Consider the following 25,264-nt stretch of genomic DNA (forward strand, 5'->3'; position numbering starts at 1 on the left):
AAGATGTCTTCAGACGATTCGCCAATCGAGCAATGAACAATTATGGCGTCAAGATCAAGCATATCAGAAGTGATAACGGCACTGAATTCAAGAACACTGGCCTTGATCTTTATCTGGATACAATGGGAATCACTCATCAATTTTCTGCTTCTTACACACCTCAGCAAAATGGCATTGTTGAGCGCAAGAACAGAACCCTCATTGAGATGGCTCAAACAATGCTTGACGAGTACAAGACACCAAGAAAATTCTGGCTTGAAGCAATTGATACTACATGTCACATCATCAACCGTGTTTACATCCACAAGCTTCTGGGCAAAACATCCTATGAGCTCCTTACTGGCAAGAAGCCAAATGTCAGCTACTTCAGAGTCTTTGGTGCTAGGTGCTGGATCAAGGATCCCCATCACAAGTCAAAATTTGAACCCAAAGCTCACGAAGGCTTCATGCTTGGCTATGGAAAGGATTCGCACTCTTACAGAGTCTTCAACCTCTTCCACTACAAAATCGTTGAAACAGTGGATGTGCAATTTGATGAAACCAATGGTTCACAACGAGAGCTCCTGCCAAACACACTTTATGAAGCTCCTTCTAGTGAATCTATCAAGCTGATGGGAGCTGGTGAGATCATGCCCTCTGAAGCACAGCCTGAAGAGGAACTTATCATTTCTGCACCAAACCGACCTGAAGACAATGCTCAGACCGAAGACAATACTTCCAATGATGACAATGATCAGCATGAGCAAGGTCTTCGTCCAGTTCATCCTCGTGTTGCAAATGAAGTACAAATTGAGAAGATAATTGATAGCATCAACGCACCTGGTCCTCTTACTCGATCAAGAGCAACACAGTTAGCAAATTTCTGTGGGCACTTTTCATTTGTATCAATATCTGAACCCAAGAAAGTTGCTGAAGCCTTTATGGAACCTGAATGGATACAAGCCATGCAAGAAGAACTTCAACAGTTCAAGCTGAATAATGTTTGGGAACTGGTCAAGCGCCCTGACCCTCGCAAGCATAACATAATTGGCACAAAATGGATATATCGGAACAAACAAGATGAGCATGGTCAAGTCGTCAGAAACAAAGCACGTCTTGTGGCTCAAGGATATACTCAAGTTGAAGGAATTGACTTCGATGAAACATTTGCTCCTGTTGCTAGGCTTGAAGCTATTCGCATACTGCTAGCCTATGCTAATCATCACAACATCTTGCTATATCAAATGGACGTGAAAAGTGCATTTCTCAATGGCAAGATTGAAGAAGAAGTGTATGTCGCACAACCACCTGGCTTTGAAGATCCAAAACATCCTGATATGGTGTGATACAAGCACTGTATGGCCTCAAACAAGCTCCTCGTGCCTGGTATGATACAATCAAAGACTTCCTGAAGAGCAAAGGCTTCAAACCAGGATCCCTCGATCCCACACTCTTCACGAAGACATATGATGGCAAACTGTTTGTGTGCCAAATATATGTGGATGATATTATCTTCGGCTGCACCAACCAGAAGTATAGTGATGAGTTTGTGTACATGATGCAAGAGCAATATCAAATGTCCATGATGGGTGAGCTGAAGTTCTTCCTTGGTCTTCAAATTCGTCAGCAACGAAATGGCACCTTCATATCTCAAGAAAAGTACCTCAAAGATTGTCTGAAGAAGTTTGGAATGGAAGACTGCAAAGGCTACACAACGCCAATGCCAGCCAAACACCATCTTGGTCCCGACGACAATGGTAAAGAGTTCGATCAAAAGGTATACCGCTCCATGATTGGTTCTTTGCTTTATTTATGTGCATCTAGGCCAGATATTATGCTTAGTGTTTGCATGTGTGCTTGATTCCAAGCGGCACCAAAGGAATCACATCACTTAGCTGTGAAGCGAATTCTTCGATATTTGGATTACACCCCAACACTCGGATTATGGTATCCCAAGGGCTCAAAATTTGATTTGGTTGGATTCTCGGATGCTGATTATGCTGGTGACAAGGTGGACCGCAAGTCTACATCAGGCACATGTCATTTTCTTGGTCGATCACTTGTCTGTTGGTCTTCAAAGAAGCAGAACTGTGTATCACCCTCAACTGCTGAATCTGAATACATTGTTGTTGGATCCTGTTGTGCTCAGCTTCTATGGATGAAGCAAACTCTCAAGGATTATGGCATCAACCTGAACCAAGTACCTCTCTTCTGCGACAACGAAAGTGCCATCAAGATAGCCAACAATCCAGTCCAGCACTCGAAGACAAAGCACATTGAAATACGTCATCACTTTCTCAAAGATCATGTTATGAAGAAAGATATAGATATCATGCACGTCAACACTGAAGAGCAACTGGCAGATATCTTCACAAAGCCCTTGGACGAGAAAAGGTTTTGCAAGTTACGGTGTGAGCTAAATATCTTGGAATCCTCTAATGTCCTGTGATCAGGCACACATCCTAATACTTGTGCATGTTGATGACTTAGATGTGCAACACACGAAGTAAGGTATATCTTCAATCAATGAAGATTTACACTCTGAGTGTGAATACATTAACATGGAATTTGACTTCGGAGCGCCACGATAATTGTAAGCCGTGTCTGGGTCTAATGCTTCCTATACGGTGGGTAATGCCACCACCAAGTTTCTCTGTTTGAAGTGTTTCACTCATGGCGTTACTTTTGCAAAGACTTCGCATTTGGTTTGTCTTCAGTTTCTATTTATCTTCATGATTTTCTGCGCTATGATGAGTTGATTGCATATATATATATACTAGCGTTCTGTCCTCTACAACATTCACTTATAGCTATGTCTTCAAGTTGAATCTTTTGAACTAAGTGAATGTGATCGGACCCTAACCCCTCTATGCTTTCTATCTCAAACTCTATCTGTCCAAATCATATGCATTCTATTGAAACTGTCGAATGTCTTCTCTGCGTCCTAGTCAGCAGAAGACACACACACAAACATCAAGTCCTATTTAAATGATTCATCTTTATTGTCTAAATCCGGAGAAGCCGGAACAACTCTTCGACATGCCTGGCGGGCGTGGGAACGTGGGACAACTCTATGTATGTTGCATGCTTGCCACGTGTCCCACGGATGTGAACAGACAGGGGCACCTGCGTAATTGCACTGTGCCGCACACCTACTTATAAATACGTGTCCCCTGCAGTCAAGAAAACCTTCTTCCACCTCTCCACCTTGTCAAAACCCTAGCGCCACCGCTTAGCTGCCGCGACTTCTCCGACGCCGTCCTCACGCGGCCGCGGACATCGTCCTCTCCGCCGTCGTCGTAGGTGTCCTCCATCGCCAAGTTAGGGCACGGTGGGCTGAACTGCTCGGTCTCCTATTCTTCCCATCTAGCAGTTCGTCGTGCGGTAATTATAACTCTATTTTTACCACCTTTTTGATCTTCATAGATTCATCCTACTTACCGAAAGTGGTTTCTACCTACTCAATGTTAGATCTATTCTGTCTGCATCTCACAATGCCTAGTCTATTCACTTAGATTTCCTATCTAGTTTGATTCCTCACTTGTACTTATTCAAGGATTGGTACAAATCTCACATATAAGTGAATGTCTTCGCATCATGAGGTCAATGTCTTCAAACTGATTTATCTTCAAAATCTTCTGAGAATGCATATGACCTCTTCCCCTTCCCTCGCATCTCTAATGCTATCACAAGTACATGTCCTTGGGAGAATCCCTTGGTTCTCATAGTCTGCATTCGTTTGCAGAATACTTACAGCATCATATCAGTTCTCCTGAAGCCAGTTCCTGTATGACCAGCAAGCGAAAGCCTTTGAAGCCTTTGAACATATTGAAACCGTTCAATTTGAAGTTCATGGCTACAGAGAAATCTGTCAGGAAGGGTGGCAGACAGCGTCGTGGGGGAACTTCAAAGGATCTGCCTGAGGATCTGGCAGAAATGTATAAAACAGATTCTGAAGAAGATTACAATCAGCGCAAGACTCGAATCCAATGGATTCGACGCTATTGGGCTGAACAGTGGTATAAGTACAAGTTCGTCACCTAGGAGTACGCAGAGAAAAATGCTATCAAAAGCCCTTGGGGTGATATTCTCTATCGAGGCCTTCCCCCCAAGAACAAAGCTGAAGCCATTGTGCAAGAATTCTATCCTTGCATGGTCCGTGGACCACAGCCTGAAGAAGCCGACCCAACATCATTGCTCTGGTGTCATGACGACAATCTCTTCAAGCGCAACCTCCAGTTTGCTAAGGCTTCGGCAAAGGAAAACAAGAAGTCATGGGGATTAGACTTTAATCATGGCCCCTATGCTCCCCGTGATAATGGCACACGTGAAGCTGAAGAAAATAGAATTGGCCCCTTTGCAAACCTTGATGGCCTCATCTCCTACATCTTGGTACAAGGTGCCAAAGTGGATCATTCTGACAATGAGGCAGATTCCGATGAAGCCCCAGCTCCTCCTTCGAAGCCACAGAAGCAAAAGAAGCTAAAGGCTTCTAAATCAGCACCTCCAAAAGCTTTACGCGCGAAGCCTCTGGCCACTGCACCTCCTGAAGCCAGTGTGCAGTCTGAAGATCAATCTCGTATCTCCAAGAAGATGGAGAAGAAAAAGCAACTTGTCAGGCATACTGATCAAGCCTTGACTCCTACCGCTATACTGCGTGAAGATCCCATTGATCTGTCCAGTGATGAAGATCTTGCAGATGATGCCCTTGAGCAATTGATCAAAAGCAAGGAAGAAGCAGAAATCTTCAACAACTTGCCTCTCTTTGATGTGGCAATCATTCATAACTTCATTGATGAGTGGTTTGACACCCCCAACCTCAACTTTGACGATCTGCAGCTTCCCATTGGCCTCAGCGTCGCCTTTAATGGCGCCATTGCTTCTGAGCTAGCTCTTGCTCAGCGCATTGTTGAGCTGAAGAACAAAATTGATTATGAAAAGGCTCAGTTCAAGAAGCACGTTGCGAAGCTCAGTGTGCAAGATGTCAAAAACTTCAAGGTCATGCTGCATGAGCTCAGAGAAGCTTTTCTGAACAAGCGCCAAGAAGCTCAAGGCTCTCGATTGCGTATGAAGAATTTGGCTGATAAGTGTGTGCTTGCCTACAATGAGGCTGAGAAGCGCAAGTCACTTGACCGTCCTGGCATTGACCCCAGGATGGCTGCAAAGAAAAAGAAGAAGCTTCCTGCGGACCAGCCTGCACCCTCAAGCCAAGAAGCCCCTCGCATTATCTTCCCAAGTAGCATGACTGGCTCGAAGCCAAAGGTCACCACAACCGCTTCTAAACAGAAGAAGATGAGGGCTGCCGAGGCTGAAGCCAGAAAGAGGAAGAATACTGAAGCCTCTGATGCTGCTCCCTCCAAGAAGAAGCGCAAGACCAAGAAAAATCGGGCTGCTCCCACAGATCCTCTGGTTGTTGAACCCATCTCAATGGTTCGACCTGCGTTTGAACATCAAGAAAGACAGATGATCGTTCATGAGCCTACTCCCTCAGAGGCTCATGAAGCTGAAGATATTCCAGCAGCTGAACCCACCGCTGCTGAAGACATTGGTCATGATGACAATGTAACTGATGATGAAGTTCTTCCTCAGATCGAACATGACGTGGTATCATGCCCTGTTTAAACGAACAGCAAACTCATCAGCATTGGTCGACCACTGACGCCAATTGCTCAGGATGCATCATGGGCTGATCGCCCGCAAGAACAAGACTCCCTTAGTACTCCCCAACAACAACAACAACAAGCTACACCCCCCGTCCAAGAAGAGGATGAAGACTTTCAGGCCCAATCAACTCCATCTCCCAAGGCGTTGCCAGCATTTCGCAGGCTTCGCAAAGGATAAAGGCCTCATGTCCCTCTGTCGAGCGTTCCAGAAGGAGAAGTGCAACGTTCACCTGTTGCACGTCAAGTATTTTCTGAACCCACTCCAACTGTGAATGTCTCCATGTCTGAAGCCCAAGCTGCTGAAGACATTCCGGCTGCATCAGCCGAAGAGAATCAAGAAGATGTGCGTGTCCCTACTCCCCCAGTTATAGAAGAAGTTGTTCCTGAAGTGAACGTGCCAGTGCCCGACCTCCTGTTCGTCAAGAGGAGGTTGACAATGTTGAGGCTGCCACCGCCAACGCCAATGAAGCCAATGACATAGTCATGGCCGACGCTAATGTGGAGCCTGCACCAACTAGTGTGCCTGAAGCAAGTGTGGCCACTGAACCTGAAACAACTGAGGCTGCTGCACCTGAAGCCAATGAGATAATCGCTCCCGAAGCACCTGTTGTGCAGCCTGACGCCTCAATTGTTGCCGCTGCTCCTGTTCCGCCACCAAGGCCTCACACAATTGAGCAAGCATACAGTCATGGTCAGCTTACCACTGTCCGATGGCCCATTCTGGAGCCTCCGCCTACTGCCTCAGGACCTCAATTCGACTATCATATTGAGCATAGGCCTCAGGTCTAGAAGCCAAAGCCTAGATTGCCAAGGTTTCCAGGTACTGCAAACTCACCAGGGTCCTTCAATGCCAATGGCTTCAAAAGCCACAATACCTTCTTTGACAGCGCCAAGAACCCCTACTCCAAGCCAAGGATATCATCAGATTGGTTTTGGAGCTATCAGCAGAGAAGCTATTACACATGCATACTATATGATCAAGGGCGCATTTTTCCTCATATGCGCCTTGATACAGAAGCCATTGCTGGACTGACGTGCTTAGAAGAAGCACTTGATTGCTTTCGTGATGCTGGTTTGCTCCACTTTGTGACAGACAAGGAACATTGGAATGAAGAGCTATTGCTTCAATTCTATGCTACTCTACACATTCGCGGCTACAACAAAGACATCAAGACATGGGTTCTCGAGTGGATGACTGGAAATGTTCATCATGAAGCCAAAGCTATGGATATCATCGAGCTTACAGGGCTAGCCACTCCAGGAGAACTATATGAACCTGACTGTCTGCTACACCGCAATGCAGTAGAGAGTATCTTCCATAAGCCAGAACCCAATATGAGCCAGATGTTGAGCATGATGAAGCCCTTGCCATCTGACGCTAAATATCCAACAGATTTCTTTGTTGAAGACCTTGAGTATCTGCCTCACACCATATATCATATTATCAGGCGAACTCTATGGCCCGTCAAAGGACATTCATCAGCGGCCAAGCTTGAAGGAGCTATGAAGACTTTGGTCTTCTATATTCTCAATGGCATCAGCTTCAACACTCAAGAGTTTTTCATCAGGCAACTTGCTGCTTCCGGCTCTGACCTATTTGGTCTGAAGTTTTATGCTCCATGGGTCATGCGCCTCATCAACAGACACTCATCTATCAACTATCAGCCATCTACTCGCAATCATATGATCTTTTTGCCAGAGGTTGATATGTCAGTTGAAGCTATATACTCTGACCCTGCCAAGAAGCCTCTTTGTCTTCAGAATGCCGAGCACCAAAGCTTCACTCAGCCTATTGAAGGTGTTCAAGCAGCAACACAAATCTATCCATTGGCTGGAAACACTCGTCTGCCTCATCGAGCACCTACTGAAGCCACTAAAAGCACCATTGCACAAAGGCCTCGGAAGCGTTCTCGCATTCTCAATGACCGAGAACTTCTTGTGGCCCTTCATCAGAAACAGGATAAGCATCATTTCTGGCTCAAGAGACAGATGCAAAGCCTCTTGGTGGATGTCAATCGCATTCGCAACCTTGCCACCAAGAATGCCTTTGTTGCTCATGAAACTTTCCGGCGATCATGGAAGAGTTTGACTCTGCTCAGTGCTGAAGCTGATCTTCAAGATGATGGCTTTAATGAAAGATTCCAGTTTGACTCCACTCCTCCATGGACTGCTGTCCTGCGTCATACTCCATCTGTTGAAGACTCTGAATATTCTTCCTCCGCGGCAACGGTAAATGCCAGAGTGATCGATGATGTCGATGATGCTACTTCACCACCTCCTACTACTGCGCGCATCGACACTGCACCAAGTTCATCTGCACCGCCACCCAATGACGACAACCCTGCTGCTTCACCTACTCATGATGACGAGTACATGCTCTATGTCTTCAAACCTTTTTGGGCCTTACTGACAAAAGGGGGAGAAGCGTATGAGTTGATAGTCTTCAAGCGGGTTCATATGGGCGGTTGCATTATATTTTGCTGCGTGCTTACAACTCTTGCCTTTTGAAACATTTGGTTCTCTGAGTTGTAACACCTAAACTTGATGGTCGTCTGCTACTTATTTGCTTTACTGTGATGCGATGATAAATTCCGCATGTGCTATGATAACTTCCGCACTTAAATCATTCTGTAGACGTCCATTTTTCATTATGCATGTCATTCTACTTACTATATCAGTTCATGCATGATGAATTATCTTCATAAGTTGAAGTGGATCTCCACAAGTACAACCTGCCATGTGCATTTGCATTCCAAAAGCAAATTACTTACATGCACATCTTCAGGGGGAGCCCTTGCAACTTATGAAGACTATTTCCTATCCTTACAATTTCACATATTTATCCCCGTTGAAAACTTCAACCAGTTTGTCATCAATCACCAAAAAGGGGGAGATTGTAAGTGCATCTAGTGACACCCCTAGTTGGTTTTGGAGTATTGACGACAAAGTTGGTTGAGGGACTAATGCGTTTGTGAGAATTGCAAGATAACGCAGGTAGTGTCCCTCATTGATTCGGTTTACCTACCGGAGATGACCCCTAAAAATGTATGAAGACATTGAAGATAATGGTGGTATGAGAAGATATTCATATTGAAGACTATGACATGAGAAGACATTGCGTGAAGACTATGAAGCGCGAAGACTGTGTGGATTCGTTGCTTCCTTTTCTTCTTTGTTGAGTCATAAGAACCACCGTACTGTTAAGTGGGGTCCAAGTGAACTAAGTCAGTGTGACTGAAGTGATGCTCAACTCAAATCCTATGTCTTCGAGCGAAGACAATGAGAGCAAACCTTATCTAGAGCTGGATGAGTCAGCTTTGCTTGTAGCCCAAGTAAAGTTGCCGCGTGTGTCTGAAATCTGACCGTTGGAAAACGTGTCAGTTCCTTAGTGACCCAGGGTCATTTTGGACAAATCAGGTCGGGTTGCCTAGTGGCTATAAATAGCCCACCCCCTACACCATAAATTGGTGGCTGCTCAGAGTTAGTATACGGCTTTTGTCGTTTGAGAGCAACCCACCTCGAAGCATTTGAGAGAGAGAAAAATCCTTGCGAGGACAAAGCCCAAACACCCAGAGCCAAAGAGTGTTAGGCATCACTGAAGTCTTTCTGTCTGTGTGACCTGAAGACTTATTACACTTGAGAACTGTGAATCCTCCAGCCGGTTAGGTGTCGCGTTCTCAGCATCCAAGAGTCATTGTGGATTGTCGGGTGAACAAAGTCTGTGAAGGTTCGGAAGTCTACCTTGAAGACTTACCAGAGTGATTGGGCGAGGACTAAGTGTCCTTAGCTCAAGGGGAATAAGGTGAAGACACGGTCTTCTGAGTTGAATCTCAGCCTCCCTAACCAGACGTACAATTGTCACAGCAACTGGAACTGGTCCAACAAATCCTGTGTCTTCAACAAGCAACTGGTTCTATCTCTTCCCTCATTTACTTTGAGTTTGTCTTCGTGAAGTCATTGCTTATCTGTCTTATCTGATTGACTTCATCGCTTGACTACTATTGTTGATCGGCTTCATACTATCTTCCATTCTGATCCTACTACCTAGCTGCTATTAGTCTTCGTACGTTAACGCTATTGCATACTTGACTATGCCTTGCTTGTTGTAGTTTATCTTCCGCTGCATAGCAATTAGGTTATTTCTATTGTTTGTCTTCGAAACTTCCACGTTTTGAAGATTTTGATAAAAATCGCCTATTCACCCCCCCCCCTCTAGTCGATAACTAGCACTTTCAATAGGGGAGTCAGAGCTAGCCTGAGAGCTCCATGGGTAAACCATCTTCTTTTTGCGGATGATAGTCTTATCTTTATTAATGCTAATATTCAGAGTTGCACCAGGCTCGCTGCTATCCTCAGAATTTATTCGCAGTGTTCAAGACAAAGTGTTCATATGGGCAAAAGTTCAGTTTACTTCAGTCCTAATACTCTGGGATTCAGAAGAATTCATGTGAAGCAAATGTTGGGAATTGATAACGAGGCATTCAGTGAACGTTAGTTGGGACTTCCAACTGCTATTGGCAGGCTCACAAGTGGCACATTTGATTACATGGAAGAATGATGCCGGTGGAAAATGAATGGTTGGTCAGAACGGACTATGGCATGCGCAGCGAGGGAAACCTTGCTCAAGTCAATCATTCAAGCCATCCCGACGCATAGTATGAGTTGTTTCTTACTTACTAAGAAAATTTGCTCAAAACTCACTTCCTTAATGGCTAGATACTGGTGGGGCAGTTCCTTAGATAAAAGATCTATGCACCGGCTATCTTGGGATAAGCTTACAGTACCAAAATGTAAGGTCGGAATGGGATTCCGTGACTTCAATTTCTTTAACTTGGCGATGCTAGGGAAACACGGTTGGATACTGATGACTAACCCAACTTCCTTGTGCGCCAGAGTTCTGAAGGGGAGGTATTTTCATGATTGTGACTTCATGCATGCTAGTGCACCCTCGAATTCATCAGCAACTTGGCGTGCTATTATCTCTGAGAGAGACGCCTTGAATGTTGGACTAATTAACAGGATTGGGGATGGTTCGAGTGTATATGTGTGGGATGACAAATGGATTCCAGGTATATTGACAATGAAACCTATCGTCAAACCTGCGAACACTTCAGTACAATTTGTGAGTGACTTAATTAATGATGAAAACTGGTCGTGGCGGATGGACCTAGTTCGAGACACCTTTTGTAACGCCCCGAGACCGACGCTCCAGAAGACTTCCAGTTATTCTGAGTTTCGCCGTGTGTTTCTTTTGTGCTTGCTCTTTTATTTTTGCATTGCATCATGTCATCATGGCATCATGTCATTAATTTTTATAACTCTTCTAAATAAATTGTATGGATTTTTCAATCCATTTAAATCGAGGGATATTCACATGGTGATTTCTCTTTAAAACATATTCAAAGTCTCCTACTATTATTAGGGAGCTATAATAAAATTATTCCATTTATTTGGAATTAACCATAACCCACTTGCAAAATATCCCATGCCGTTATTATCTCAATTCTTGGTCTCCAACCTTGCCCACGATTTCTTTCATCATTTTCCAGAGCTCCATCAAAAATCCCAACATTTTTGGACCTTCCTTTTATCAAGTCCTAGTTCAAACCCATTTGAATTAAATTCAAATGAGTTTGAATTTACATCTTGCAATCTTGGCCATTCCTATTTTCTTGGATCAAACTCATTTTTGTGAGTCCTGGAAAATTGTCCGCTTGCGCATAATCTTTCCCTAACCCTCTCTTCTTTTCTTCTCTCTAATTTCTTTTCTGCTAAAGAGTTAAAGAAGAGGAGGGAGAAGCTTTGCAGCCCAACTGGCCGGTTCGGCCCACCTAATCCCCCCCAATCCTTTTGGCCCAAGGCCCAGCCGGCCTCTAAGGCCCAGCCGCGCCCCAGCTCTAACCCTAGCCCGATCCCATGCATCTCTTTCCCTCGATCTCTCCCTCCTGCGCCGCCACCTCCTTCTTGTTCCCCATCACGCACAGCCAGTGCCAGGAGCCACGCTCGACCGCTCCTCCCTCCTCGCTCGATCCCCATCTTCCTCGCGCCATCCTCTCCGCCGCGATGCCTTCCCTCCTCTGTCGCCTGCGGTCGTGCTAGGACCTCCGCTGTTCGCCTCCTGCAGCCCGAGCGCCTCAACTCAGCGCCACCTCGCCATGGATGCCGCCATGGACGCCGAGCTCGTCCCCGCCGCGCCAAGCCCCTCTCCAGCGACCGCCGCTGCCTCCGTCGTTCCCTGGCCAAGCTGCTGCCATGTTCCTGCGCTGCCCTACGGCCTCCTCCTCGTCGCCCCGCGCCTCCCCAAGAGCACCCTCCGCGCTCTCCTCTGTTTTCCCTGCCACCGCTGCATCAACCATCGCCTCCCGAAGCCCCCACTCCGCTCGCCCGCATCTGCCTCTCCGCCCTGCTCTCCTTGCCCGCCTCCTCGTCTACCCGGCGCCGCCGCCTCGCCAGCTCCACCGCCGGATCTCGCCTCCGTCAGGGTTGACAGCAGCAGAAACTGCTCCCTCCCCCGATGCCATCTGCTGCAACCGCCTCCTGCAGTCGCCGCTGCTCCTGAAGATCGAAACCCGGGGCCTGTGTGCTCCACTGCTAGTTTTGTGGACGACGAGTACCTCTACGATGACCCTGGATGTCTACGAGCTGTGTATCACTACAGCCGGTGTGATTTTTGTCAAGTCCGACTATGACGTGCACGACTACATCCGAGGTGGACTTCGTCAAGTACCCCTTCGGATGCGCCAAGTTCGACTACATGATGCGTCAAGTACCTCTACCGACGACCCCGGTCATCTATGAAAATGTGTACAGCTACACGACGACCCGCCAAGACCCTGAACAACTACCGCTGCCGCCGTGTACCACTACTTCCACTACCGTCGCCACGTGAACAACTACTTCCCTCGACGAACTCGATCCGCGCCGAAATGCACGCTTCAAAGGTATAACCCCAAGACGACCGCTCGTGAACGAATGATTGTGTGTTGTATGCGATGCTCGAGTTTTGCACTGTGATCGAATTGTCCTTGCGATGCCCCTCTTTTGCCATGCCACCGTCCCGTGGGAACCTAGAATCCGGGATCACCCCACCATCTTGCATGACCTGCTCACGTCACACTTGTTCTTCTGCACCGGTATCTCCGTGAGCTACCGGAACCGATATGTTGCCGTGGCATCATTTTCGGATATGTTGCCGTGGCATCATTTTCGGATATGTTGCCATGGCACCACTTTTGTTTCGCCGCCGTGGCACCCTTTTCGTTCCGCCATGGTGACCAAATGCCTCGTATCATGCTCATGTTAACGTTTTCATAAAAATTGCATAAACTTGTATATGTCATCCGCATCATGATAAACCATTTAAATGCTTAAAATTGTTGTTTTTGTTAAATTGCTAAATGACATGAGGTTTTTCCGGAATTGTTGTTTGTTGTTTCCGGCCTCATTTAAACTTGCCTAGATAGGTAGTTTAATTATGTTTCACCTCTTGCCATGTTTAACAACATTAAATATTGTTTGTTAGCCTAAACGAGAGAGAACTAAATAATTGATGTGGTGTTCCGTCAATATGCAACTCGTTGCATATTGAGCTCCACTTAACTTGTAGTATTGTTTGTTGCACTTTGCCATGCCATGCCTCATTAAACCGGACATGCATCATACTTGTTTGTGCATCATGCCATGATTATGCTTGTTTGTTTACCATGTTGTTTGCTTCTTTCCGGTTTGCTTCTCTTATTAGCTTCGGTTTCGTTCTGGAGTTGTGAGGATTCGTTCGACTACGTCCGTTTGTCTTCTTCATGGACTCGTTCTTCTTCCTATCGGGATTTCAGGCAAGATGACCATTACCCTCGACATCACTTCTATCTTTGCTTGCTAGTTGCTTCGTTCTATCACTATGCTGCGCTACCTATCACTTGTTTACCATGCCTCCCAAATTGCCATGTCAGCCTCTAACCTTTTCACCCTTCCTAGCAAACCATTGCTTGGCTATGTTACCGCTTTGCTCAGCCCCTCTTATAGCGTTGTTAGTTGCAGGTGAAGTTGAAGATTGCTCCATGATGGACAGGATTATTTTGGGATATCACAATATCTCTTATTTAATTATAATGCATCTATATACTTGGTAAAGGGTGGAAGACTCGGCCTTATGCCTGGTGTTTTGTTCCACTCTTGCCGCCCTAGTTTCCGTCATACCAGTGTTATGTTCTCGGATTTTGCGTTCCTTGCGCGGTTGGGTGATTTATGGGACCCCCTTGACAGTTCGCTTTGAATAAAACTCCTCCAGCAAGGCCCAACATTGGTTTTATCATTTGCCTACCTAAGCCTTTTTCCCTTGGGATCTGCAGACTCAAGGGTCATCTTTATTTTACCCCCCCCCCCCGGGCCAGTGCTCGTCGTGAGTGTTGGTCCAACCTGTCAGCCGCGGTGGCCACCAGGGGCAACTCTGGGCTGGCCTACCGGAAGTTTGGACAATCCGGTGTGTCCTGAGAACGAGATATGTGCAGCTCCTATCGGGATTTGTCGGCACAGCGAGAGGCTTTGCTAGTCTTGTTTTACCATTGTCGAAATGTCTTGTAAACCAGGATTCCGAGTCTGATCGGGTCTTCCTGGGAGAAGGAATATCCTTCGTTGACCGTGAGAGCTTGTGATGGGCTAAGTTGGGACACCCCTGCAGGGTATAATCTTTCGAAAGTCGTGCCTGCGGTTATAGGCAGATGGGAATTTGTTAATGTCCGGTTGTAGATAACTTGACACTTGACCTCTCTAAAATGCATCAACAGCGTGTGTAGCCGTGATGGTCTCTTTTCGGCGGAGTCCGGGAAGTGAACATGGTTTTGGGTTATGTTTGACGTAAGTAGGAGTTCAGGATCACTTCTTGATCATTGCTAGCTTCACGACCATTCCGTTTGCTCTCTTCTCACTCTTATTTGCGTATGTTAGCCACCATATATGCTAGTTGCTGCTGCAACCTCACCACTTTACCACTTCCTTTCCCATAAGCTTAAATAGTCTTGATCTCGCGGGTTTTGAGATTGCTGAGTCCTCGTGACTCACCAGATACTATCACAACAGTTGCAGGTGCCGATGATACCAATGCAGGTGATGCAACCGAGCTCAGATGGGAGCTCAATGAAGACCTTGGTTGTTGCTATGTTTCTTCTCGTGATGATCAGTAGTGGAGCCCAGTTGGGACGATCGGGGATCTAGCAGTTGGGTTATCTTCTTTTCTTTTGGCTTCGTCCGTAGTCGGACTATGTGTGAAGTGGCGATTGTAAGCCAACTCTTTATCCCAGTCTTGTTCATTACATGGGATTGTGTGAAGATGACCCTTCTTGCGACAAAACCACAATGCGGTTATGCCTCTAAGTCGTGCTTCGACACGTGGGAGATATAGCCGCATCGTGGGTGTTACACCTTTGTTCCTACTGATGCAGCAGCTATACTAAACATTTCATTGCGGTCAGGAGGAGGAGCAGATTTCTTGGCTTGGGCTTTCGAGAAGTCCGGCATCTACACTGTCAAATCAGCGTACCGTGCTCTCATGATTCAAAAAGAGTGTTCTGCTCTAGAAGAAGGGCCGACTGCAGGAGCCTCAAATGCAAATGAACAGTTGTGGAATCGCTTGTGGAAGCTCAATGTAGTACCCAAGATTCGTGTTTTCTGGTGGAGAGTAATTCGGGGAATCCTACCAGATGAGAAAACACTACACCGGTGACATATTCGTGATATTATTCGGTGCAAACTCTGCTTGGCAGCGGAAGAGGACCTAATGCATGCACTTATACACTATCCGCATGCCAAGGTTTTTTGGGATGAAGCTCAGCGGTGGTTTGATTTCAAGTTACCTCGACTAAATCCTGAGACATGGGCGCGAGACATTCTTTGTGACCCAATGTTCACTGATCAGGTCCGAGCGAAGATAGTGTCAGTTATGTGGGTTATTTGGCATTCACGTAACAAACGGACACATGATGAAGAAGGACCCAATCCGGCCAATGCGCTCAAGATCATCCGAGAGAACCTGGCCCTATTGGAACTACCAAAGGAGAAGGCATTGGCTCTTCCCGGGTATGGGTGGCGCCCCCCTGATGGTGCTTGTGTGAAAATAAATACCGATGCTGGAATTGACAGCGGTCTGGAGAAAGGAGGGGCGGGCGGTGTAGCTCGCTCTTCGTCGGGCTTCCTTGGAGCATGGTGTAAGCCTCACGCGGGTGTCACAAACCCTCTGATCGCCGAAGCGCTCTCTTTGCGTGACGGTGTGATATATGCTACACTCCGAGGTTTGCAAGATGTCGTGATGGAGACGAACTGCCAGGAGGTGGTAGACCTCTGGAATACTTGTTGTTGCCGCTCTCTTTCTCTCGCTCGCACAAACGAGCGGCGCACAAACGCCTCCATCGCACGAACGGCGCCTCGGCCGCATGAACGGCCTCACTTTACTGGGCACATACCCGGGCGCGGCAACACACCACAGCCTATCCAGAGGAGCTCTCTCACAACCGACCCGACGCTTACCACGGTCCCGGCGGAGACTAGCTACCTCATCTCTGGCTCCTAGGCTCCACTACAAGAAATATGTCAACTTGTGACCTTGACTATTGGTCACTGAAAGGTCATGGTTTTTCATTTGTGACCTTTTTGTGACCAAAAAGAGAAGGTCAAAAGCTGGCGGTCGTTAACTGACTATAGCGACCTTCTCTGTGAGAAGGTCGTAGACGTTTACGACCAAAATATTCCTACTGTGGCGTTTTAGTCACTAGCAACCTCCTCAGGCCACGTAGGCATCCAGCATGGCAAGCTGATGTGGCACAAGATTCAGCCCGGTCCAATTCGGTGTTTATATGGGCCGAGCCCATTAATTCGGCCTTTTTAATGTATTTTTTTCCTGTGATTTTATTAGCTACATGGGTCTGGCCCAGCAATGCAGCCTTTGATTTCTTTGCATGGCCCTTTTAACAGCAGGTTTTCTTTTGATCTTTGTTTGGGCCATTATATTTTAGAGCTGGTCCCACCAATCAAATGGGTGCCACTTGTCATCATCTCACACATTGGGCCCACTTGACAGAAATTTCAAAATTGCTCAAATTATTTTCATAAATGGGTCCCACAAGTCAGGTATCCATTCCACAAACCAGATTCGATGCCAATATATTTTCCAGTACAGAAATGCATTTCAGGTAAACAAAATGCAGTACATATACATCAAATTCTCAGCAAAATCAACAGTACATCCAAATTCCAAGGGCAACATTACAACAAAGTCCTGCAGTTCCCTAGGAGCAGGAGGGATAAGAGAGCATGCATGAAGGCCTGCATGCCTTGCTTCTTCCATCTTCGTCCTAGAGCTCACGTCAAAATATGAATGAAGGCAATCATCTGCATGTTATAAAACAAAATGGTTACGAACAAAATGTATGAACTGAAAGGAGCAAGCTATTTTGTATTTGAGAAACTGAAAAATGCACGAACAATTTTTCAGAAGATAACTGAACTTTTGTGCATGCATTTAGACAGGAAAACAAGGGCTTGTAGTATACACATTAATTAGAACAGGATCGCAAGACACAAATATAAGCTAGAATTGACAAGTACACATTAATTTTAACATAGCATCACTAGCTCTCTTGTTGGCTGCATATTAAACCATATGGAAAAATGCTCAGGAGTGGGATTTTTGTTGGAAGGGACTTACGGTGGCCACCGACTTGTTCTTGGGGTTCTTCTGCTTGAACTCCACGCGGAACTCGCCCCTGACAATAACCAACCAACAAACAACAAGTTCAGAACAACGGCCGCCCGGAAACCACGGGGAAACAGCAAGGTGGTAAACATAAGGGCATGTGAAACTAATAATTAACATCACAGGAGAGAAAACATAGATTGACTATATAATAATAGTATATTCCTTAGCAAAAGATGCCGCTAGGACCTATACAGATTGATTGAACAGTATATTCCAACACAAACACATGACAACAAAATCCTCTTCAATTTAACATGAGATATATAATACATATGTCACATCTAGCAACCTGTCTAGACTCTGGACATTATTACATAGAGCATCCTCTTCAAATTCCAATCTTTCTCTTCTTCACATATACTCTGTACAACATAATAGACAAGCCAAGCAAAATCTTCTAACTTGGTGGTAACAAGTGTACATATTTCAACTTTGAATGCCTTCAGATTAATTAGCAACTACCTAGACGCAAGGAGAGGAGGAGAGCATACCTCGGTTGCCGTCAATAGCCCAGCCGAGTCCTCTGTCCTACAAATCTGCAGCTTGTCACCAAGCTCCACTAGTCAGCCATGGCACTCAGGAACCAGCTTCTGCTTCAGCCCCAGGCTGCAACAAACGCACACATGATGATTTTGTGAATGACATGTGAATGTTATGGAATCCAAACAAAAGTCTAAGAATGTACCCCTAAAATACATCTGGAACTTAAGTATTTCCGATTTCGTGGTACAATGAAAGAGCAGTTCAGTTGAAGAATTTAGCTTGCCATTCTCAATTTTACTACTTAAAGACATAATGTAACAAATGTTGGATACTTCACAGCAAGCAAATAGTGCAATAAACTCACTGGTCTATGGATACGTTCATGTACAACATGAGAGCACACTACAGCCAGAACTTGCAGCTAGACCTTCCTAGAATTTTATGCACAACAGCAGCAAATTAGCTATATGAACATGTATTAATTCAAGCTAACAACCGTTGCATAAAAGGAACTGCTGGTGCTGGCAAACCACACCTCATTCTAATAATGTTCACAAGTGTATAATAAGGTTGATGCCGAGCGGACTGCGCGCCTCCTGGATGAATGCCTTGGCCTCTATCTTTGTTGTTGCTGCTGCACAAGAACAAGAAGATGAGACATGTGCTAGGAAGGAAGGAATGGATCAAGAAACAACAAAGGAGCAGAAGGTAGCTGACCTTTGTGCCCTTGACGTTGGAGCTCCATGGACCTGAGCTTGGTGGTGACCAATCAATAGCCGTTGCACAAGGAGAGAGAGAGGAAAACAGAGGTTAATCACGGGTACCTTGGCAACTGGGCAATCTTACAATTTCTTTTAACATTAGTGTCGTTGCCGTCATAAGTTCAGGTATGAATAAATTCTGAACATTACATATGGTACAATTCAGTTGAAATGTTGATTGAACATTCCATATCATATCTTGGCCATTCTAAAGAAAGGCATGCATATATAGCTGACCAACAGATATCATTTAGTAGACATGGAAGAACAGCAAAGAATCTTATCTTGATATACATATCTAATTAGAGGTGAATTGCCAGATGTGACCTGGAAAAGATTGCCTTCTTTCATGAATGAAAGTATGATCTCTCCATGGCCAATTTGATGTTTGTTCAACAATTTACCCTCTGCATTTATCACTTATTTTTCCAGTGTCATTTAATATATGCAGAAAGCAAAAGAGAATAGTAGTGGCTTCTCTACTGTTGGTGATGCCTTTGCCTCCTAATAATGTTGTATGGCAATCAAGAAACTTGTCCTAGTCTAATACGACATGATACTCACAACGAAACAGCTCAAAAAGCTATCCTGGATTCAGCCTAATCTGGGCAAGGTCGAGGCAGCAGCCCTGGGCTGAGCTAAAATATAGCAACACACTGCTTGCACACACAAAAATACAGGCTCGCCAACTCTTAATCAATTCATATAATATATATTCCTGCACATGGTTATAGCTTACAAAATATACAGAAAATGCAGAACGAGTTCAACAATTGTTCATGTAAAGGAAGAACACCTTGTGGAGCAGCTAATTTGTCAACCGTCAACTAGCCAAATATTTGCAACTTGAACTTTGAATAAATTGCAGATGACATCAAAGTAAACAGCAGACTGCATTCAGCAAATGAGGATTTACAGAAGGTGAATTTTCAGTGTGTGCAATCACAGATCATCTGCCATTGAATGGACAACTAGACCACCCACGCATTATTGTGCAATTGGCATCAGAGAGGAACTATTCAGTACCATATCAGTATCACCACATGTTATGTTAAGAAGAGAAATGCTAAGTGGAGGAGCACTGCAACTGGTACCTGGGCGTCGAGGAAGGATCAGGCGGCCTCGAGGGTGAGCTCGAGGGTGCGGAACTCGAAGAGGAGCTCGTCGGCCTCGGTGCGCTGGAGGAGGCGGCGCTGCAGCTCGGCGGCGTACTGGAAGACGTAGCTGTCGAGGGAGTTGAGGAGGAGCACCTCGTCGGCGGTGATGACGCAGCGGATCTGCACGAGGTTGACGACGATGGCGCGCTCACGGCCGAGGACGATGGAGGGGTAGACGAAGAGCGGGTCGAGGAGGCGGAGGTCGCGGGCGGGGAGCTTGCAGCGGCGCATCATGGTGGCCTTGTCGACCTCGAGCGTCTGCACGGCGCATCATGGCGGATCCAGCTGCGCGTGCCACCGCCGTGCTTCTTGAGGTTGGGCACTTCGAGGCCGGCCGGGAAATCCCGTCATCGTGGTCGTTGCCGTAGGCGCCAGATCCAGCTCCGTCCAGTCGCAGCTCCGAGCCGCGGAACAGAGTAGAAGAGGACGGGGCTCGCGGGATCCGCGGCGGCGAACGGTTGCGGCGTGCTAGGGCTAGGCCGTAGATCTGGTCGAGGCCGTCTGGGTGGAGAGGCAGGGGGCGAGGTGCGGGCGGTAGAACCCTAGGACGACGACCACGACGGGTGGGGGCTGCGAGGTCAGGGCAGTGGAGTGCCTAGGGTGGTGGAAGGGAGGCGCGGCGGGGGAGGAATCGGGAGATGGGGACGAGGGAGGAAGGGTGCGATGGCGGCGAGATCGGGAGGGGGCGGCGGCGGCGAGGAGATGGGGACTGGGGAGGAAGGGTCGATCTGAGCTAGGGTTTGGGCTGCGGGTGGGGCTATCTTTTTTTCTTTTTTTCTGTAGATAGATGGATGGATGGATGTGGAATGGAGAGATGGATGGATGGATGGATGGGCACCATGTCATCGATCCGTGGGAAGAGTCCTGATTGGTTCGAAAAACCAGTGATTTAAAAAAGTGTCTAAGTACTAAAAATATAGGGATTTGTTGAAGTAGCTATCAAAAATATTTTGCAAAATGGCACCATACAAATTTTCACTAGAGTTAGACCACATTTTACGGATAAGGACCAATTTCTATGCATTTCTGATCTTTCTAGCTATTTTTAACCATTTTCCGAGTGCTCAAAATGATTTTTTTTGTGAAGGACCTACCATATATTAGTTGCAAAATTGTATCAAATCAATTTTCTAAAATACTATGACATATTTAATGCACAACTGACCAAATGGTTGGGTGTAAAAAGTTCTGATCCACCTCTCATGAAAAGACAAATTTCCGCCGATTTAGTTGGAAGCGGGTCAAATTTGAACTGTAGATGCCTCATAGTTTGCTATTTATTTATTTAAAAAATCATATCTAGGTACATAAGTATCTATTTAATCATAGAAACACCAAAAAAATTCCAAGATTCAACCACAAGCTAGGAACGATCAAGCCAGCCGTTTTGACCGCATTTTGAAACGGGCATAAAATATTCAAAAAAAATCAAAAAATTGGAAAACCTTCGCATTGTGTCATTATATGTGACCAAGTTTCCAGGAAAAATAATAATCTCGTAATACAGAAATTATTTTAAAAAAGTGTTCTAAAAAATGAGCTATCATGCGTGAAGATTCATGGCTTTCAAGCCAAATGATCAATCTTATGGCCACATTCATGGCATAGTTTGTTCAAATGATCTCATATTATGCACAAGGGTGCATATTGGAATTGCAAACAATGTTGCCTAAGGAACTTTTCATTTTCTTTGCACGGAAAATTCATTTTCCATTTTCCGAGTTTCCCGAAAGGAGGTTTTTTTGTGAAGGACCTACCAAATAATTGTTGAAAAAATGGACCAAATCAATTTTATAAAATACTAGGACATATATAATGCACAATTGACCAAATGGTTGGGTGAAAAAAGTTTTGATCCACCTCTAGTGAAAAAGACAAATTGTCGTTGATTCGGCTGGAAACGGGTCAAATTTGAATTGTAGCTGCCTCATAGTTTGCTCTTTATTTTTTCCAAAAATCATTTCTAGGTACATAAGTATCTATTTAATCATAGAAACACCAAAAAAATTCCAAGAATCAACCACAAGCTAGGAACGGTCAAGCCCGCCGTTTTGACCGCATTTTGAAACGGGCATAAAAAATTCAAAAAAAAATCAAAAAATTGGAAAACCTTCGCATTGTGTCATTATATGTGACCAAGTTTCTAGTAAAAATAATAATCTTGTAATACGGAAATTATTTTAAAAAAGTGTTCTCAAAAATGAGCTATCATGCGTGAAGATTCATGGCTTTCAAGCCAAATGATCAATCTTATGGCCACATTCATGGCATAGTTTGTTCAAATGATCTCATATTGTGCACAAGGGTGCATATTGGAATGGCAAACAATGTTGCCTAAGGAAGTTTTCATTTTCTTTGCACGGAAAATTCATTTTCCATTTTCCGAGTGCCCGAAAGGAGGTTTTTTTGTGAAGGACCTACCAAATAATTGTTGCAAAAATGGACCAAATCAAATTTATAAAATACTAGGGCATATATAATGCACAATTGACCAAATGGTTGGGTGAAAAAAATTTTGATCCACCTCTGGTGAAAAAGACAAATTGCTGTTGATTCAGCTGGAAACGGGTCAAATTTGAACTGTAGCTGCCTCATAGTTTGCTCTTTATTTTTTCCAAAAATCATTTCTAGGTACATAAGTATCTATTTAATCAGAGAAACACCAAAAAATTTCAAGATTCAACCACTAGCTAGGAACGGTCAAGCCCGCCGTTTTGACCGCATTTTGAAACGGGCATAGAAAATTCAAAAAAAAATCAAAAAATTGGAAAACCTTCGCATTGTGTCATCATATGTGACCAGGTTTCCAGGAAAAATAATAAACTTGTAATACAATAATTATTTTAAAAAAGTGTTCACAGAAATGAGCTATCAAGTGTGAAGATTCATGGCTTTCAAGCCAAATGATCAATCTTATGGCCACATTCATGGCATAGTTTGTTAAAATGATCTCATATTGTGCACAAGGGTGCATATTGGAATGGCAAACAATGTTGCCTAAGGAAGTTTTTATTTTCTTTGGACAAAAAAACCATTTTCCATTTTTCGAGTGCCCAAAAGGAGGTTTTTTTGTGAAGGACCTCCCAAATAATTGTTGCAAAATTGGATCAAATCAATTTTGTAAAATACTAGGACATATTTAATGCACAATTGACAAAATGGTTGGGTGTAAAAAGTTTTGATCCACCTCTCATGAAAAAGACAAATTTCCGCCGATTCAGTTGGAAGCGGGTCAAATTTGAACTGCAGCTGCCTCATAGTTTGCTATTTATTTTTTCCAAAAATCATTTCTAGTTACATAAGTACCTATTTAATCATAAATACATGGTTTGGTGGCGATACGTCGAGGTTTGGGCGGTGGCCAAGGGCCCCAACTCTAGAGCGCGTAAACTCGCATGCCCGCCGCGTGGTCATCGCGTGACCGTGGCGTTGCCTTGTGTTCTGGGCGGCCTAGGCATGTCTAGTGAGTTGGGCACTCCCCAGGTAGGTGCTAGGAAGAAAATTACAACATAAGATTCTCATGAGGAGACCAATCGATGCTCAAACATGAATTAGCAGCCAAGTGTTTGATTAGCGGTACGGGAAATGTACATGGCTAATGGGCGTGAATTTTAGCTGAGGATGATCAGTTGCTAAGAAGACCGTCTTCACAAATTTTCAGCTCAAAAGGAGGAGCCTATGTGGTACTTGCTTTGCAAACTACCACACTGGACATAAATACGAATGTTGAAGCATAGAAAATAATGAATGGATTGAGCTGGCATTTGGTGGAGGATGGTTATTTGGGCATAGAAAAGCACTGTAGAAAATGTATACTATTTGGACATGCCAAAGTGGTACTTCCTTCACAAACTATTGTTTTGAACAGAATAGGAAAATGAATATTCTTGAATTATTTTTGAACTATTCAAGGAAGGTTTTTACATATTTGACAAAGATATGACCCAAAGAATTTATGCGATTTTTTTGGGAATTTTGGGAATGACAGAAATATAGGTTGCTTCACAACCTAGGGCAAAAACTGCCACATGGACATGACACATAGGCAAAACTGATGAGGTGGCGCCTAGTCATAGCAACCCACCACAATTTACAAGGCTATGACCATCTATATTGGTCGTTAACAACTAGAAATAAGGCAGTGGACTAGCGTTGTTTGCTTTATGACCTTTTCGTGTAAGGAAATTACGACCTTTCTGACAAAATGGTCGCAATGGTTTAGGGTTTGGAGCCCCTCGAACAGCTTTTGACCAATTGGTCTGAAATGGTCATAGATCTATGACCAATTCTTCCAGGGTCACTAACAGAAGGTCACTAGTTGACATATTTCTTGTAGTGCTCGGCTCATACCGGCGCAAGACAACAGTACAGGGGAGGGAGTTTTATACCCAGACGCACACACACGACCTGGTCACCACACCGGCCACTAACTCCACGACACACACACCCACGGCCTGCTAACAACCTCCGCTACTAACCGCATGTACTGGCTACTCCTACATGCACGTACGAGCTGGTCAAGCTAACAAATCCTTGACTTGATCTTCTACTAGACCCGCTCCAGGATCCAACCGATCCACCGCGCGACCCTATCCAGTCCGCCCCCGTCCGTTTGGGGTAAAAGGGACAAACGAGACGGCCCAGCGCGCGGGCGCAAACGGACTTTTGTCTGCTTTGTGTCCGCTTTCGACCCATCCCCGGCCCAAACTTGTGCCGGTTTTAGGGTGAAACGGACAGCGCGCGGACGGGTGGGACGCGTGCGCTTGTCCGCCCCTGGCCCGCCTATCGGTGGGAGAAACCAACCCCCCCCACGCCCATTTGGTGCCATTTGCCCCAAACCCTCCCATGTCCCTCCCGCCGCCCCCTCTCTCCCCCGTCCATCGCCGACGCCTCGCCGAGTTCCAGCGGCCTGGCCGTCTACCCGCCCGCAAAGGTGAAGAAGAAGGCGCCAAGGAAGCCGCGGTCGGAGTGCACGCCAGAGGAGATCACCAAGTTGGACGTGGAATCGGCGAAGAGGAGGGAATGGAGAGCGGTCGTCAAGGTCAATGCCGTCGCGGCCAAGAGAGCCGCCCAGCGCGAGGAGCTGGAGGCCGCGCGGCGCAAGGCCGCTGCCGACGAGAAGGAGGACCTCGTCAACAAAGCGCACTCCATCCTCATGCTTGGCATGGGCCGTCCTGCCGGGTTTCCTGCAGCGGTCATCGGCCCGGCGAGCACCGGCTCGTCGGTCGCCCGGCCTACGCACTGCCAGTCGCCGACGTCGCGCACCACGCCCATGTCGCCCGGCTTCCCTCCGCCAAGGCACGACGGTCAAACCCGTTTCTCGAGGTCGCCGGAGGTGGGCTTGTTCGTGCCGTCCACACCGCGCCCCGCGGCCGTCATCGACCTCAACGTCACGCCCGGGTCCAGCAGCGGTGGGTGGCCGTCCGTCGAGATGCTAAGAAAGCAGGCACGGGCAACGTTCACGGGCACCATGCC

Source organism: Triticum dicoccoides, chromosome 5B (genome assembly GCF_002162155.2).
Source record: "Triticum dicoccoides isolate Atlit2015 ecotype Zavitan chromosome 5B, WEW_v2.0, whole genome shotgun sequence".
Classification (NCBI taxonomy): Eukaryota; Viridiplantae; Streptophyta; class Magnoliopsida; order Poales; family Poaceae; genus Triticum; species Triticum dicoccoides.